We start from the raw sequence: 17,312 nt of genomic DNA, 5'->3' as shown, positions 1-17,312 counted from the left end.
TTGAGGGATTATTTCGAGTGGGGAGAGTTTTTTTACAATGTCCATCTTTTTGAAAGAACCCTGTTGTCTGCTTCCCTCCAATGTTACGCGTGTCCAAGAGTAACGTTACGATGGTCATTGAGATGTCTTCATTCGGCTTTTACGCAATGGCTTTACCTATGTGGCTGACCGTAGCTAATGCGATTGACAGGGGTGAGAGAGACACATTCATTGGCTCTAACACGGCACGCGCATGACTTGCCAGCTGGCTAAATAATGTTGAACCATTTCTATGCCAACAATATTTTTGTTTTTAGTGATGCCTAAAACGAAAATGTTTCACTTAAATTGAATTTTTAACAACTTTACAAAAACATCAACTATATCACGTATTTTAACAGTGTCAAATTCAACGATGCAAGCAATTTTTTCCCCCCCAAGGAAATAGTTTCGTTTTTGAACAATGTGGAATATATTGCTTTTGAGCGATATCCAAGGGAAGAACCGATCTGTTTTTAATAAAAACAAGAAAACAATATGTAATTGAGCAACGTTCCAGGAAACAGTTTTGCCAAAGGAAGCAATTTGGTATTGTGAAGATGGCCAAGCAAAGGCAATTTGGAAAAAGTGTCTCTTTGAGCAATGTCCGGATATAGCAATAATGTTTTCCAATCAAAAGGTAGATCGCTTTAGGTGGCACTTTTTTTTTTTTAATAACTTTATATTTTCATTTTCTTAATTTTTTTGTTTTTCTTGAAGCAAAAAAATTCATTTACGTTTTCAAGCAATGCCAGGAAAAGAAATTATATTTCAAATCAATGCCAGATGAAACAATTACGTTTTCAGATAGTGACAGAAGTAACAGTTACTTTTTGAAACAACAATGCATTAACACAATTGTGTTTTTAATCAACAATTACGTCTTTAAAAAATGTTCAAGCATTTCAGAGCTCTGAACAATAAGTAAAGCATCATTTGGGGTTAACGAATAATTCGCGAAAATATTGCTTTCTAAACAATGTTCAAAGAAATAGTCACAGCTCTCAAACAATACGTAGGATTTATTGTTTTCCATAAAATCTTTAAAGCAACAATCGTGGCTTAAAATCAATGTCCGAAAAAATCGTTTTTCCAGCGATTTCTATAGAAATAGTCACTTTGCTTCTCTCTTAAACGATACGTGAAAAAATTGTTTTCCAAACAATATTCAAAGTTAATTTGTTTTCTAAATAATGTATAGGGCAACAGTAGTGGCTTCCGAACAAATGCCTGAAAAAAAAAAATTTCCAGGCAATATTCAAGGCAAAAGTTTCTTTTTCCTAATGATGTTCCCGGCAAAAATTATTTTTTGTTGTACAATGTTCACGTTTTTAAAAAATGCAGCAAACAACTATTGCATTTTACAAACAATGCCGCAGATATTATCAATTGCGTTTGCAAACATTGTTAGTAGTAACGATCAATTTTCAAACAATGCCAGTAGCAAAAATATATTTTAAACAATGCCAGTAGCAACAATATATTTGAAACAATGCCAGTAGCAACAATATATTTTAAACAATGCCAGTAGCAACAATATATTTTAAACAATGCCAGTAGCAACAATATATTTTAAACAATGCCAGTAGCAACAATATATTTTAAACAATTCCAGGAGTAGCTAGTAGTAGTTATATTTGAAAGCAATGTGTGTGTGCCACACAAACAAGATATTTTTTTTCGAACAATGTTAGAAGTAACAGTTTTATTGAAAACAATACCATAAACAAAAATTTCGCGGAAAAAATATTTTCCAAACAATGCTCAAAGCAATAATCCCACCTTCCAAACAATGAGCGAAAAACTTAATTTCCCAAAAATGTTGAAGGCAACAGTCGTGGCTTCCAAACAATGCACGAAAAAATTGTTTTCCAAACAATACTCATGGTAACAGTCAATAACAATGTTCAAGGATAATTGGAAAAGAACAGCATAAATGTGGGGAAGAAGCGTTGTCCGTTAGATTTTGCTATTCTTTCCCCAACTTCCCACAGAATTTGGAATTCGAATATCTCAGTGAATATTGCACTTGGAAATATTGTGGTGTTTTTTTTCCTCAAAAGAGACAGGACAACAACTTTTTAATTGGGTTTTTGAGGGCAAAGTGTCCGTATAAAAAGTTAGTTTTCGTATTTTAATACAACCCTTTGCAACATGAATTACGTATATCTGAGGTCTACATGTTGATACTTCGTGTAATTTGAAGTATGCCTCTAGGATCAACGGTTCACCAGTAAAATGTTGTTTAGGGAGAAACTTAAGCCGGGATTACACTTTAAAAGTTTGATAAAGTCCCTTTTATAAAACTTGAAAAATCCAGCCAATAAAGCTCATAGGTTTCGTTACGTTTGAGCAAATGCAACCGATAATATTACTGATTGAATTTCTCAAATTTTATAAAAGAACTTTTAGAAAACTTTTATAGTGTATAATCCCGTCCTTACTCTACCCTGTATATATTCATTGTTAGGATCAATTATGTTCAACAACCCTCAAGAAATTTCAAAAAATTCGGTGAAGAGAAAACGAGGGAATGTACAGTATATATATGTCGAGAACTCTCGATGACACACATAAATCACATGACTACTGGTTGCAACGACGAAAACTCGTTATCTCAACGGCTAGACACTTCAATGAAATCCTAAATTTTCCGAGATTGAATCAATCAACTCAAAGTGATCGTCACATCTGCTCGTTTCAAACTGACTTATACATTATATATGTATGCGTATCGCTTTAGTAGCAGGTGTCAGTCTATTTTTCGCAGGTGATTCTTCGGGTAATTGTTGCGGCTCCGTAATCTTAACAGAAAAAAAAATAGGTGTTTTCTTTTCATCATCATTATTATTATTATTATAACTAGTATCTCAGCTCCTACTTCTTGATATTAACTAAGTAAAATGAACTGAGTCTTTTGGCGAGAAAAAAAGAAGAGCACACACACACAGGTGCAGGGTCTTGGCCCATCGGAAACAATCGATTTCATCTGCAACGAATTTTCTTGTTCTATTTAATCCTTCATCTTCTCAGAGAATCGTGCTCTTAATAAATTCTATCCAATGTATACGTGCTTTGGCTGTAAGTCAATTTGAATGGCTTCGATAGGGCAACAAAGAAAAAAAATCTTTTCTTTAGTTGTATATATAGCTAGCACTCTATATTACAGATGATATGATATAGATGATCTTTTTCCAGTTCCAGAAAATCCTGTTGTGTTTTTTTTCCGGAAACTTGGCCAAAAGTTTATGTTTTGATCGCCAAAAGTATCTCTTTTCCAGCTATTCCGCGTCAAACGGCAGTTTTGTTTGTATGTGGCAAGCTTTTTTGGAAAGTTGTCCGGTGGGAATCGAACTCTCAACCTTCGTCACTACAGCCCTTTACGCTAATCATTGTACCAAATACGGGTTGTTTTGCGCCCGAGTGGTGCAGTGGTAAGATGCTCATCTTCCACTATGAAGGTTGCCATCAAGGTCCACGTGTTCAAATCCGGCCAAAGAACATCAGAAACAAGTTCTTTACCTACCGAGGCTGGGGTGACCACCAATAGATGGCGCCTTCATTTCCTACTCAACTCCACTGGTTGGAAATTACCGTATGGTGATATAGACACACACATTTTTCTGACCTTCTCATCTTTATATACATATGATGAATATATAATATTCTTATAGATATAGTCAGAATTGATATGAATTTCTCTCCCTCGCTCTCGAGGAGTGCTATATATAGGCAGAGAGATCATATAGATTATCACTCAATAGAACGGGCACTGTACGGTCTTGAAGATGTACGGAATCTCTGGTTATATTTGTGAATTTATTGCGAACGAAGTTTGCGTGCTCCTAGAAACACGTTGGAGGTCTGCGTACACCCAGAAATTCATTGGAGGCATATGTGTTATCGTTGGAAATGTATATGATACGAGGCTTGAATGCTACAAGAAATGCTCACGAAGCTTGTTTGCTGCTAGAAATGTGTATATGTAAGAAACTTACTCAAAAAATATCTCAAGAAATGCTTATATATAAGAAGGTTGCCATCCCTAGAAATTCGTGAGTCTTACTTATCTCTAGAAATGGGTACGAAGCTTTCGTACTCTTAAAAATGCGTACAAGCTTCTGTGCTCTTAAAAACGTGTAAGAGAAGCTCAATCATTCCCAGAAATGCGTACAAATCTTGAAACGCCAAGAAATGCATAGGAATCACGCGTTCAGCTAGAAATGCGTAAAAAGTTTCATCTATAAAATATATATTGTGTAAAACGTATGCGTTTCGCAGGAAATTGAATCCCTAGAAATGCGAAAAAAGAATTTGCTCATCCCTATATAGAAATGCGTACACAGCTTTAACGCTCCAAGAAATACAAATACGTACGAGGCTCGCGTGCTCCAAAAAATGTATGAGACGTGAGAATGCTCCAAGAAATGCGCAAGAAGCTTTTAATTCTTAGAAATTCGTACTTGATACGCATTTCTAGAGAGATGTATATGTCAGCCCCACAAGGTGAAGGGACTTCAGCCTGTGATCCTGAGACGATTCTGATTTTTTTTTTCGTGCTATAAATTCACCGTGGGGGGGGGGGGGCAGCCAAGATTTCAGCCTAGGGTCCTTATTGCAGGATGTGGGAACCATAGACAAGGTCGTCTCCCCCCCCCCCCTAAATCTGTGGACGGCCACTTCATGACTATAGTGGAGCTACATAATAACACCTGATGCTATGATTTTTGAGTTTAAGTATGCAACTATGCTACTCATTAGCTGATACTACCAGTTAATGGGCTTCCAGTGGCCCGATGCTGAAAGTGAATATCATAGAACACCACAAGGAAACCCTTGCTGAACTCTAGCTTAGGACTTAGGAGTCAAGAGAGACTGACCTTATTCATAAAATTTTTTGGTTACTGTAAATCAGTGGTTTTCAGTCTTTTGAAGTCCGCGGCCCGGTTGATTTTTTTCGGTGATACACGCGAATAACAGAAAATAAATGAGGAAAAATGAAACTCATCGAAAAAATGAATCACTCATCGAAATGAAAATCACTCGCGGCCCGGTTTGACTGATGCCAGGTCCGGCGGTCGAGAAACACTTCTATAAATGAACTCCGTGGTACACGAGGAGTTGTATCAGTGGATCCAAATAAAAAAAACACATCAGCTAAATACAGTAAATAGACATGATCTCACTTCTAGATGAAAATGAGAGGAGCCCTGAATAAGACGGGGGGCACGAGAAGAAAGGATAGTCTGAGGGGGGCCACAGGCGAGAAAAGGTTAAGAAACACTGTTCTATAGAAGCCATCACGTGACGCCAATTCGTAGAAATTTCCCACCACTAACCTGGATTCATAAGAAAATAATAATAATAAATAAAAACGGGTTTCCTTCTTGCATTTTTTTTATTAAAAGGAAGAGAAGGCAAATAAAATATTACATATATGCATAATAATCAAATCACCGAGCGGAGAATGCGATGTAAAGCGTGACTCCTTGAGAGGTCCACCATCACAAGCCTCTCTCTCTTTCTCATTCTCCATCTTCAGGCAATAACTTGGGAGAAGAAAAATCCATTTCATTTCAAAGGGACAAAACAATAGAGAAATAAATCTTGTTGAGAGATAAGTTGGGGGGGGAGGGGGCACAGAATATAAGAGGGGGGGGGGGCATTTGTTTATTTGATATTAAAATAGCTTGAAGGGGGGGGGAAGGAAGGGAAGGATAGGGCAAATACACATAAGGCTATTTGTTGTGCTTGTCTGGCATGTCACAATTGATGTAAGGTGGTCGGTCACGAGCACCAGCAAACCTTCTTTTTCTTTTGGCTTGCTACTGTACCTTCCTGGGTGAGTAACAATCGGAATGAAATTAATGTATGGGTATATATATATATTGTACGGTGACGTCGTTGGCTTTGTGACGTCATGACTGTGATTGTTAATCAGTTTCTGATTATAAATGGGGTGATTAATGTCCGTGGGATTGGCTTCGGGGAGTGTTTGTGTGTGTCGTGGGAATTAAAACTTGCGATTCGAGGGCGTGGGGGGGGGGGTCGGACGAGATGTTGTGAGATTACGTTTATGTAGTTTGGGGGTTTTGATGAGATTGTGTGGCTCGATTGCAGGGCCGTCCTAAACAGTGCCGTATTAACGCATGGGCCCTACAAGGGAGCCTCAAGAGAAGAGGGGACCTCACAAAAATGAGATCCGGTTGAAATTTTCTAGGATTTACCAGGTAGGGCCTCCGAAAAACCACTTGGCCCGGGGGCCCCCGTGATACTCTTAAGACGGCCCTGGTCCTAAAGAGACACGTAGTTGCTCGGCGTGGAAGTAATCGCGGAAAATGTAAAGATAATCAATGATCATCACAAAAAACCCTTGTAAAGATAAATCGAAAATCCTTCACGGTTCGAATAATCTTCTCTAGTTCTTTATGCAATGGAACTTCTTCGTTAGTGGGCACTTCCCGTTAACGGACGCGTTCATGTGTCTCGTGGAATAGGGCAGCATTTCGTTAATATTGGCTGACAGTCAGGGCCGTAACTAGGTTGGGGGCAACCGGGGCACTGCCCTTGAGCCCGAGCCGAATGGGGCCCACAAAAGTTTACATTTGTTTTGCATAATAATAATAACCCTTTCAAGAGGAACCCCAAGGAAAAGTCTGCCCCGGGCACCCGAGAAGGCACACTACGGCCCTGCTGACAGTTAATAGTTGCCGACAGAATTTTCAGTGCATGATTTCCGTATGGGTGAGCGGGGCATTTGCCCCTAACTTTGGAGCCCCGAAATTCAAACTGAATAGATTTGATGCTAATCAAGAGGGTGAAGGCTGATTCTGGCTTTCTTCCTCACGTCGAATTCCGGCTCCAGGAAAGCCTCTGTCCCCAGAAAAGATGCTGGTTCCGCAGAGAGGTGGCGCCTTTTTTGAGGTAAATCCGTAAAAGCACGTGCTGAAATGGAAAAGGGGTCATTCAAGTATTACGTCAGCATCGATGGGGGGGGGGACTTTCCGATTTTCTGACTTTTGATGACAAGGGGGGAGGGGGTGTTTGGATGATGCTTACGTCATCAACCACCCTTTTTGAAGTTATGAAATATTCTTAATGGCATCTTGTTCGGTGCGCCAAAAACGGAAAAAAAAATTTTCAATAGTTATTGGGCACCTGAACTAACATTCTACCTATTCATAAGTCCCCTAAAAAGAGCCACTTTAATGGTCTTTAAATGTTTCGCGAATCCTTCAAGTGCTCTGGAAATGTTTCTGGGTCGCTTAAGTTCTCTGGAACTGTGCCACACATCACTCAAGTGATCCGTAATTACGCCACGGATCGCTTAGGTAATCTGGAAAATGTTCCGCGGGTAATTTGAGAGATGTGAAACCACACTGGGGGCCGCTTAAATGCTCTAAAACTGTGCCACATGTCACTCAAGGGATTTCTAAATGTGCCACGGATCGTTTAAGCGATTTGTAAAAATGTGCCGCTTAGTTTATTTTTACAAAATTAGGTTTGGGGGGGGGGTGCAAGCCACATTAGGTCTTCGGGTCCACATTTGGTCTTCGGCTCAAAGGTTTACCGTATATGGCTTAAAGTGTGGGTCGCAATGAAATTTTTAAAGAGAAATTTTGAGTTCTTATCCTTCAAATAGGATTGAAATTAACAGAAATAGATAAAAATAACATTTTATAAAATGTATTTTCTTTCGAAATTTTAATTTTTTTTTTAATATTTTTCTTTCTTTCTGGGGGGGGGCGCACGAGCCACTTATGCCCCCCCCTCCCACGTACGTTTCTGATCCCACCAATATGCGTTAGGAGGTAGGGGCAGTGTGACGAAATTTCGCTGACAAGGGGGGGGGAGGGGGGGTCAAAAATGGCTAAAAATTTGCTTACGTAATAATTGAACGGCACCAAATGTAAAAAAAAAAGTAAATTTTCTGCTTTTTTTCATTCTAGGCAATTATAAATTGACCCAAATTGGTGGCCTTTCACACAATTGTTTCACTTCTTTGAAAAAGAAAATTAATATTTTCATTTCAAAAAATTAAAATATCGAAAGAAAATGCCTTTTATAAATTCCGTTAATTTAAATGTTTTTTTGAAGGTTGGTAACAAAATTTGTCTCTTGCAAAGGTAAACCTTTCTCCCCCCCCACCTAATACTGAACAAATGAACAAACAAAAAGCCTAATGACGAAAAATATCTTGAAATTTCTGATCTTTACCCCCGAATTATTCTACCAACGGAGATAAAACGAAAGTGAAATTCTATTGTGTGTTGAGCGCCATCTATGGATGAATTTTCCAACTATCATCGGGATGGATATCGTCGGAAGAATACTAATAACTGTGAAATATAAATAGAGAAAATTTTTAAATAAAAGAGAAAACAATTGAAAAATAACATGAACATAAAATATCTGATCGCACAGCGAGGTAAGAGACACTTGATGCAGTCTCTATGTGTTGATTCATTTTGTGTGCAAAGTTATTTGTAAAATAAAATTTGCACATAGAGCTGGAAATGCGCATTTCCACAGTTGTTAGTGCTAATTATAACAGCATTATTAATCCAGTTGAGTTCATGCTTCCAATTGAATATAAGCTCTAAAGATTTTTATAGTTTCTACAAGGAAAGAAATGGTAAGTGAAACACTTAAAATAGTAGGTCCCTGTCTAATCCTTTGTACGGTATGAGAAACCTGGAAGTCTCTACGTTGAGACAATTGCTCTGATGCCTTTTTATTAATTTTTTCAAATAATTATTATAATCCGTTATTAATAATCAAATGATTATTATTATATTCTCAATAAATAAGATATAAAAGTCATAGCTAGTATGAAACGGGTTTAAATTGCCAAACGAAGGGCTAAGGCTAAAACCATCTGAGTTACTTTAGTGCAGCGATTCTCAACTGGTGCTCCGCGGAGCCCTTGGGACTCGTGCACTCTCCAGGGGCTGCGCGGCCGCTCCAGTAAAATTTAAAAAAAAACAGTAAAATTTAAAAAAATAATTATAAATATTTTCAAATAGTAAAAATAAATCTAACTTTGAGGAATAATTAAAAAATTGGCCTACGCCATAGAATTTTTTTACTTTAAAGGGCTCCGCGCGCGAGTCAAAAAAAGGTTGAGAACCGCTGCTGTAGTGTATATGTGTGCCGTCTACACGTCAACGGTCGATCAGTGTCGTCTTAAGAGCGTCATGGAACCCTGGGCCAAGTGATTTTCTGAGGCCCTACCTGGAAAATTCTCGAAAAATTCAACTATTTCTCGTTTTTCTGGAGCCCATCTTCTGGCCCATGCGTTAAGACGGCACTGCGGTCGATCAGCGCATCTGATCACTCTAGGGCGAAGAGATGCTAATAAATAGAGTGAGAAAGTCGCAAATGAAGGATCGCAAGAGTGATCGGCGGATAAATAATCGCAAGAGCAGGGAAAAAATTATTACTAGGGTGAAGAGACCCGCAGATAAATCTTGACAAAGAGCTGAAGGTGAATGAGTGCCCGGGTTATGAAGCCGCGGATAAATGAGCACAAAGGCAAGGAGCAGCCGGAACACGATCGCTAGGATAAGTTAATGATCGTTTGGGCAAGGAAATCGCAAATTAAACAGTCGCACCAGCCAGTGGAGCATAGATTAAGCAGAGCCTTAACAAGAGGGGGGCAACGGCCCCGTGTGGCAGTTTTAGGTAGCAACAAAAAGAACACTGTTTTATAGAATTATCGAATTTTAAAGTTGTTGAGGCGACAAAATAATGTTTGCCCGGAACAACTGAATCATGTTTGTCCCGGGCGGTAAAAATCCTAGTTACGGCCCTGGAATAAGTGTTAATAATTAGGGGAAGGAGCCTAAACCAAATCACTACGAAAACCCTGCACATAAATCATTACATGGAACCCCGAAAAAACATGACAAGGAGCCGCAAAAAACTATCACAAGGAGTCTCGGGTAAATCACGAGGAGCCTCAGGTAAATCACAAGATGGAGTCAGGGCCGCAACTGGGGGGGGGGGGGTAGCAGGCGAGTCTCGTGCCTCGGGCGCTAGACCCGAGGAAGCGCAAATTTCATCCTGAAACCATCTTCAACATTACAAGAAAGCGTCAAAATGCGCGCTTGCCCCGGGTGACCAAACATCTAGTTGCGGCCCTGGATGGAGTCTCACAAGGAGCCACAGAAGAACCACGACAAAAAGCTGAAGGAAAATCACGACAAGGTAGCTGCTAGGAAATGACCGCCAGAGTAAGGGAGTCGTGAATAAATGATCACAATGGCAAGGAACTATTGTGATCGCCAAGTGAGAGAGTCGAAAGTAAATAATCGATCGCGAGGGGGGAGTTGGGGGGTCTAGTCCCCCCCCCCCGAAACGAAATTTCTGGCTACGCCCCTGATCTATCGCAAGGGCAAAGGATCGAACCATAAATTCTCATCAGGAACGAGGTTATATAGTGTGCATACTATACAGCCCTGTCAGGAACTAGGGCAAGGATCGCAATAGCCACAGGTAAATGATCACCATGGTAAGACCAGCAGGAAAATGATCACAATTGCAAGGCAGCAATGGGATTTGCTCCCTTCTTGCAGGTAAAAAACCTGCGGTGGGGCTGTTTTTATTCTGCTCGCAACAATCGGACAACTGCCCCGGATTTCTTCTGCATTCAAACTTCAGTATTTAACAGGGCGTTAACTTCTGTATTCGATGAAATGATTTTTGTTCAGCGCGAGAAGAAACTATACATTGCCGTGCACACGCGCAGCTTAGAGGCAACGTTGCAAAAAAGAGCCACGGATAAATAATTGCACGGATAAGGGCAAAGCTGCTTTCCAGGGTGGGCGATGGGTGCGGTCGCATCGGGGCCCTGCGATTTGAGGGCTCCCTCGCTTGCGATAATACAAGTGAAAAAATATGCAAAAATCAAATACTTTTTTTTCGTTGTAGCCTAAAAACAAGGTGTCTGAGAATCAACACATTGATTCGATTCCGGAATCTTCATCAATTCTGGAATTATTTTTTTCCGTCGTCAATTCTGAATTTTCAGTGATATTCTGCGGTTTTTACTCCCATTAATTCTGAATTTTCGTTGGTGAGTATATATTGTTCGGCATTCCAGTATATTCTGTGTTAAAATGCGTGAATCTCCTTCCCCACAAAATATATGAAATCGGGGGTAATTAACCTCGAAATTGTTTCACATCTGGCCCCATGTTGGATAAGGGCAACCCTGGACAAGAGAATAGCGAGTGAGAAAGGATTTCTAGTTTCTAGTGCACGGGTGCCGTAAGTGATTGCTAGTGCGAGGGAGCCTAGGGTTTGGTCTAGGTCAATGTTTCTCAACCTTTATGTAAACAAGGACCATTAGAATGTCTGAAACGATGAGACACTTGTGTCCCGTATTACGGGACATTCCTGTAATTTTCGTTGTTCCGATTTTTTGTCCCGTTTTTCAACTATATTTGAATCTAATGTTTATCAAAGTCGTGAATACACACACACAGGGTTTTCATAATATAAATTATATTATGATAAAATGCTGTATAGCAAAAATGATAAATATTCATCTGACGTATTTGTCACGTTAAACGTTTTATCCTCAATTTTTTTGGAATTCTAATTGCGATTGGTGATTGTGGCTACTTCTAACAATGTTTTTGATGGCGATTGTCGACGTCCCGTATTTTACCGTTTTAGAGATCCTAGTTCCCCCTATTTTTCTCAATGAAATATGGTCATTAGACCATTTGAATTTTTTTTTTTTTTTCGTGAAATACATTTTTATTTACTGCCATTTGTAGCTGCTCTTTATTTTCACACCCTTCAGGAATTTTAGCAGTAATTAAAAAATTGCATTTAAAGCAATAAATTGCAACTTATGCCAAAATTTAGTGATATTCCGTAATTAGGATCGCTATTTTCTGCTATTTTTTGCTATTTTCTCCTCGATGGTGAACCTAAGTATGTAAGTATACTTTTGTTTGAGGGGCCGTTCAAGTATTACGTCATCATCGATGGGGGGGGGTTTCCGATTTGCTGACTTTTGATGACAAGGGGGGGTTGGATAATGGTTGGGATTACGTCATTAACCACACTTCATAAAAATATGTTAGGATTCAGAGGGCAGAGCTGATGACGAAATTTTGCTGACAAGGGGGGGGGGGGGGGGGGTCAGCGTTTTGCTGACTTTTGCTGACAAGGGGGGGGGGGTCAAAAATGGCTAAAAATTTGCTTACGTAATACTTGAACGGCCCCTGAACCCATATATGGATATTATCAATTACAACGGGTGAATAATTCTATCAAGTCTTCCTGCGGACCACCTATGCCAACGTCACGGACAGTAGGTTGAGAAACGCTGGTTCAGGTTGTTCAAACTCTCACCTGAGCTGTGAGTCTAATAGACCCCCCGTAATTATCGGGGTAGTTCGGGGAAAGCAAGTGATACATACAAGGGGAAATGCGCTATAACACACCCCCTCATTTTCGAGCAGCTGTCAAATCATGTAATGGTGTCGCATCGGAAAAGCAAAGGGTTCGATACCCTCCCCACGTGCTCAATTCCTTGCTAGAGCGAGTTCATTCAAGTGACATTAAAAAATTCACACTATGCTTTTCTGAGTTTGGGTATGTGTGCCAGAGTTGCCTCAAGAGTGCTGTTCTTCCGATACCGGGCTGATAAAGGTGCTCGCGACTCGGGAAAAAAAACATTGTTTTCTGCGAGCACTGAAGCAGGATCGGATCTGATTTCGAAGTCCGATGCGACGAGTGGTTAGTAATCTGATGGGTGGAAATCGCTGATCCCGTGAAAAGTCGCGCGCATCGATAACTATACGGACCGGAACAGATGTGGTCCCTTCCTTTCAAGTCCTTAATTCATTTATCTGTCGTGAACTGTCAGTGGGGGAGGTCGAACCCATTCCCCCTCGGCTTTGTCAGCCACTCATCTCGAATTTGTGACACGCGATGTTAATATTCATATGAATATACACACATTTGAATGGCGTATTTATGCACAAGCAGAACTGAAAAAGCTACAATTACCAAAGTACCAGACCAGAATTGAACGTTTTCGTCGGTTCCTGGCCTTTGCGGGCTGTCTTCCGACCTACAAATTGCCTGAGATTGGCATATGAAGGAAAGACAAGTTTGTGCTTGCGTATCAGCAGTGTAGTGAGTGTATGTTTAGAGAAATAAATTTTGATGTCAATCCCCCCAAGTGGCTAATTTACAGATCTTTGAATTCAGAGCAAACTAATCACGAGAAATATTTACTAAATTCTGAAGGAACATTTGCCATTAAAGGGGGCGAAAAGAGTAGCTGATGTTGTGCAAAAACCGAAAACCCCCCACGGATCATGTGACATAATCGAGAGATGCTAATCAGAGATTTAGGTTTACAGAGCATGAGTATAATTTTTTTTAAATATCAATCATTCATCAAATAGTACAATAATTATACACTTTTAATGGTCTCACTGTCTCTGAACACCCCCTCAGTAGTCAACCCTCTTGTGAGTTGTTACTAAATTGCAGACCTTGCTGTAATACTTTACGCATATATTCATAACTATACAAGTAAGACTAATGCCGTTAACATAATGAATATCACAAACTGAGTATAATTTCCAAAAATAGCAAAATTATAATAATTGCAATATGCAACTTTGATCACAATCCACAAATGCCCACAAAATAAAAATAGGTGTCGTATCTTATAAGTTTGGGAAAAGGAGGATCGCGATTCTGGAATTATTCCTTGCATTTGCTCTGGATTTTGTTCAGTTCTGGAATCATTCCTTGCATTCACTCTGAATTTGATGGACGCTGGAATTATTCTTTGCATTTATTCTGGGTATTATTCATTCTAAAATTATTCCTTGCGTTTATTCTGAATTTTGATGGACGCTCTGGAATTATTTCTTGCATTTATTCTGGATTTTGATCAATTCTGGAATTATATATATATATATGTATGTATATGTATGTATATGTATGTATATATGTGTATATATATATACATACACACACACACACACACACACACACACACCCCTTGTGTTTATTCTGAATTTTGATGGACGCTGGAATATTATTTCTTGCATTTATTCTGAATTTCCATGATTTTCATTTTCGGAATTTTTGATTCCCCTCTCCCACAGAATATATAAAACTCGGGACTAAAGGACCCCCGAAATTGCCAACACGCCTCGCTCCTGCTATTATTTTCGCACCGGGCCCCGCGACTGGTAAGGGCAGCCCTTTAGTGAGAACCACAGTGCTCGGGAGCATTTGCGTACGCAAAGGAGGGGGTTTTGCGGTTCTGATTCCCCCCCCCCCCCCGAGAAAATTCTGCGTACGCCTATGCTCGTGAGCACCATGAAGATGCGGTTGGAAACGTTTTCAATGATCCGACCAGCTTCGGATCGATGGATCATAGACTTAAGATATAAATAGTATAATAGTATTATTATACATTATTATTATTATTATTATTATTATTATTATTATTATTATTATTATTATTATTATTATTATTATTATATAATTATTATTATTAAGATATAATAGTATTATTGCTCTGTGCGATGGATAGTCGATATCCAACCGCAATTTCAGTGGACGCCGCTCCCCGCCCCCCTTCCGAGTTATTTCGGATCAAAGAAATCAAAGTCCCGTCAACCCGTAGCGATGACATTTTCCACTCGATAGCACCAGAGTCACCTGGAATTTGGCTCCCTGTCCGTCACGGGTCCAACGAAGGGTAACGTCAAGTCGAGAGTTTCTCCTTCATTAGTCAATTATCAGAACTCGCCCCATCACAGCATTCTCTTCCACTTTATGAAGGACCCTCTTGGGAATCCATTCCGTCAATGGAATCGCAGTTGGAACCTATTTTTGCTGGGTACATATTACGTGAGGATCGATGCTTTCGTATGTCTCGTATATATTTATTATTTCTGTGGATCCTTATGAAAAATAGAAAATGTCTCCCATACCGCGCGACATTCACTATGAATGACACTTTCCGACATTGGTGCATAAATGAAACTGCAGGGGGCGCTGGAATAAGTCTTCCTGATGTTATTCAGTGATCGTCATCATGTAAGTCCCTTTTTGTGTATATGGGGGTCCTCTCCCCACACCACCCATCACGGGAGTTCGTCGTCCCCGCTGGAGTTGTGGTCTTTCATGAAACTTTCCACGCTTTGCATTTATCGTAAAATAAAGTATAGTATGCGTCGTTCGAACGTTGCCATTCGTCAAATTTAGCTTTCACTACGCTTTAGCTATACAGGGCGTTTCAGAAATCTATGTACAGTACAAACTTTTCTAGGCTGGTGTTGTAGGAGAGGTGGCTGTGTCCGGGAGCGGGTGATGTGCCGGGAAGTGCTATTAACTACGTAAGTTCGTGGGATCGTCCCATATACGGAACAGACAGATTTTTCTCATATTATCCGGCTCCTTACGGAGGATATTTCTTAGGCTCTTGGGCAATCAAGTATTCAATTCCCAAATCGCGTTGCCCGGTGCAATCGCACCTGTCGCACACTCCTAAGGGCGGCTCACTTGATTTCCTCCCGTGACTCCTTTAGAACATACCAGCGTCGCAAGGAGGTGACATGGCCCCGTTGTCAAACATTACTACTACTACACATACCCTTCACCTGAAACTAGGTGTAGCAGTAAATAGAAATCAGTGTTACAATTGCCGATTTTACTGCTGAAATGCGGAAATTTAGTGGGGGATTTATGCCACATCAATAATTTTGAAAATTGTATAGAATTCCCGATTTTTGAAATATTGAGTTCGCTTAGAGATACGAAGCCCAGGAGATTAAATATGAAGTAATTTGCCGGACCTATACATTTGAGTTGGACATTCACCATATCGGTTAACTTGGACACGGTTTGTATGTTCCTCAGAGACAGGGAGATATCACGTGATCCAAAAAGCCTCATTGAAGAAAACTCCGGGAAGCGCCAGTTATTATAGCTAGTAAATCATAATCATGATACCATCATGCTGCACATTAATAGTTGTGACCACGAGACATTACACCCAGATCACGACCAGAAATATTTTTCCCGCCCGTTATACGTATATGAACGTTTTATTATGAACTTCTGTATTTAAAGTACGTTTTTTGCTTGTTTTAACTTCCTGTTTTCACCTTTTTTTTTTAACTGCGAGAATTCTCTATGAATTCTTCGATTAATTTCTTGCACGCAGCATCGTCATGTGATTTTAGGTTTCTTTTTAATACCCACGTTGGCAGTAGTTCTAACATGTTTCTTCAATTCAAATATCATATACGTGATGATGGGATATCGGAACAAAGCCGTGCTATACAGATAGGCGGCTTCTTCTCGGCCCAATATATATCAATTAAGGAAACAGGTATTTTCTGGATATTATGCCACGGTGAACTCGGAAAGAAAAGTCATCTGGTCTCCGCCGGGACTCGAACCGAGGCCCTCTTGCAAACCGGACAAGCATTTATACCACGACACACGACCCTGCCCTCCTAATACACGCATTGTGGCTTGAGGCGCTGAAGTAGAGGCCGATTGATTTCTGAGGCCTTACCAAACAAATTCTCGAAAATTTCCATTTCAAATTTCAATCATTCAGATCTCATTTTTGTGGGGCCCCTCTTCGCTTGAGGCCCCCATGCCTTAAGACGGCACTGTTAGTAGCCTCTATTAACTTCGGCAAATGACCCCCAAGTGGGACGGTAGACAGCTTTTTCTCAGCCCAATATATCCAAGGAAACAAATATTTTCTGGATTTTTATGCCGAGGTGAACTCGGAATTAAAGAAAGTGAAGAAATAAGGTGAACTAAGGAAGCCAGGATCTCCAGTGGTGTAGATGGTAGCATGCTTTTTGCCAGGAATGAGAGAGTGCCTGGGTTCGAGTCCCGGCGGAGACCAGATGGCTTTTCTTTCCGAGTTCAGCTCGGCATAATATCCAGAAAATATGTTTCCTTCAAAGCTATGTTTATTTTATTTTGCAATTCTATTCAAATACAAACATGCAAAATTTTTTTTGTCCATTTCACGTTCTTAAAATTCCTTCACAATCGCATAATCTACACCCTGCCATTAAAAAAAGCATGTGATGTTTCTTATTCCAAACATTTTTCAAGAATATGCAACGTATTTCAAGGCAACTAAAGATTTTTGGCCTTTTTTTTCCCCCACAAAAAACATCACTGTGGGCCAGTAGCGTCGGAGCCGGGGGTGATGTGGGTGCTGAAGCACCCACGGTAATTTGTGGCATGGATCCGAGCACTCCCAGAATTGA

This window comes from Pholcus phalangioides, unplaced genomic scaffold (genome assembly GCF_987345545.1).
Source record: "Pholcus phalangioides strain wild (caught in Gottingen) unplaced genomic scaffold, Ppha-v1.0 ptg000010l_1, whole genome shotgun sequence".
Taxonomy (NCBI): Eukaryota; Metazoa; Arthropoda; class Arachnida; order Araneae; family Pholcidae; genus Pholcus; species Pholcus phalangioides.
Note: the sequence above shows the minus strand (reverse complement) of the source record.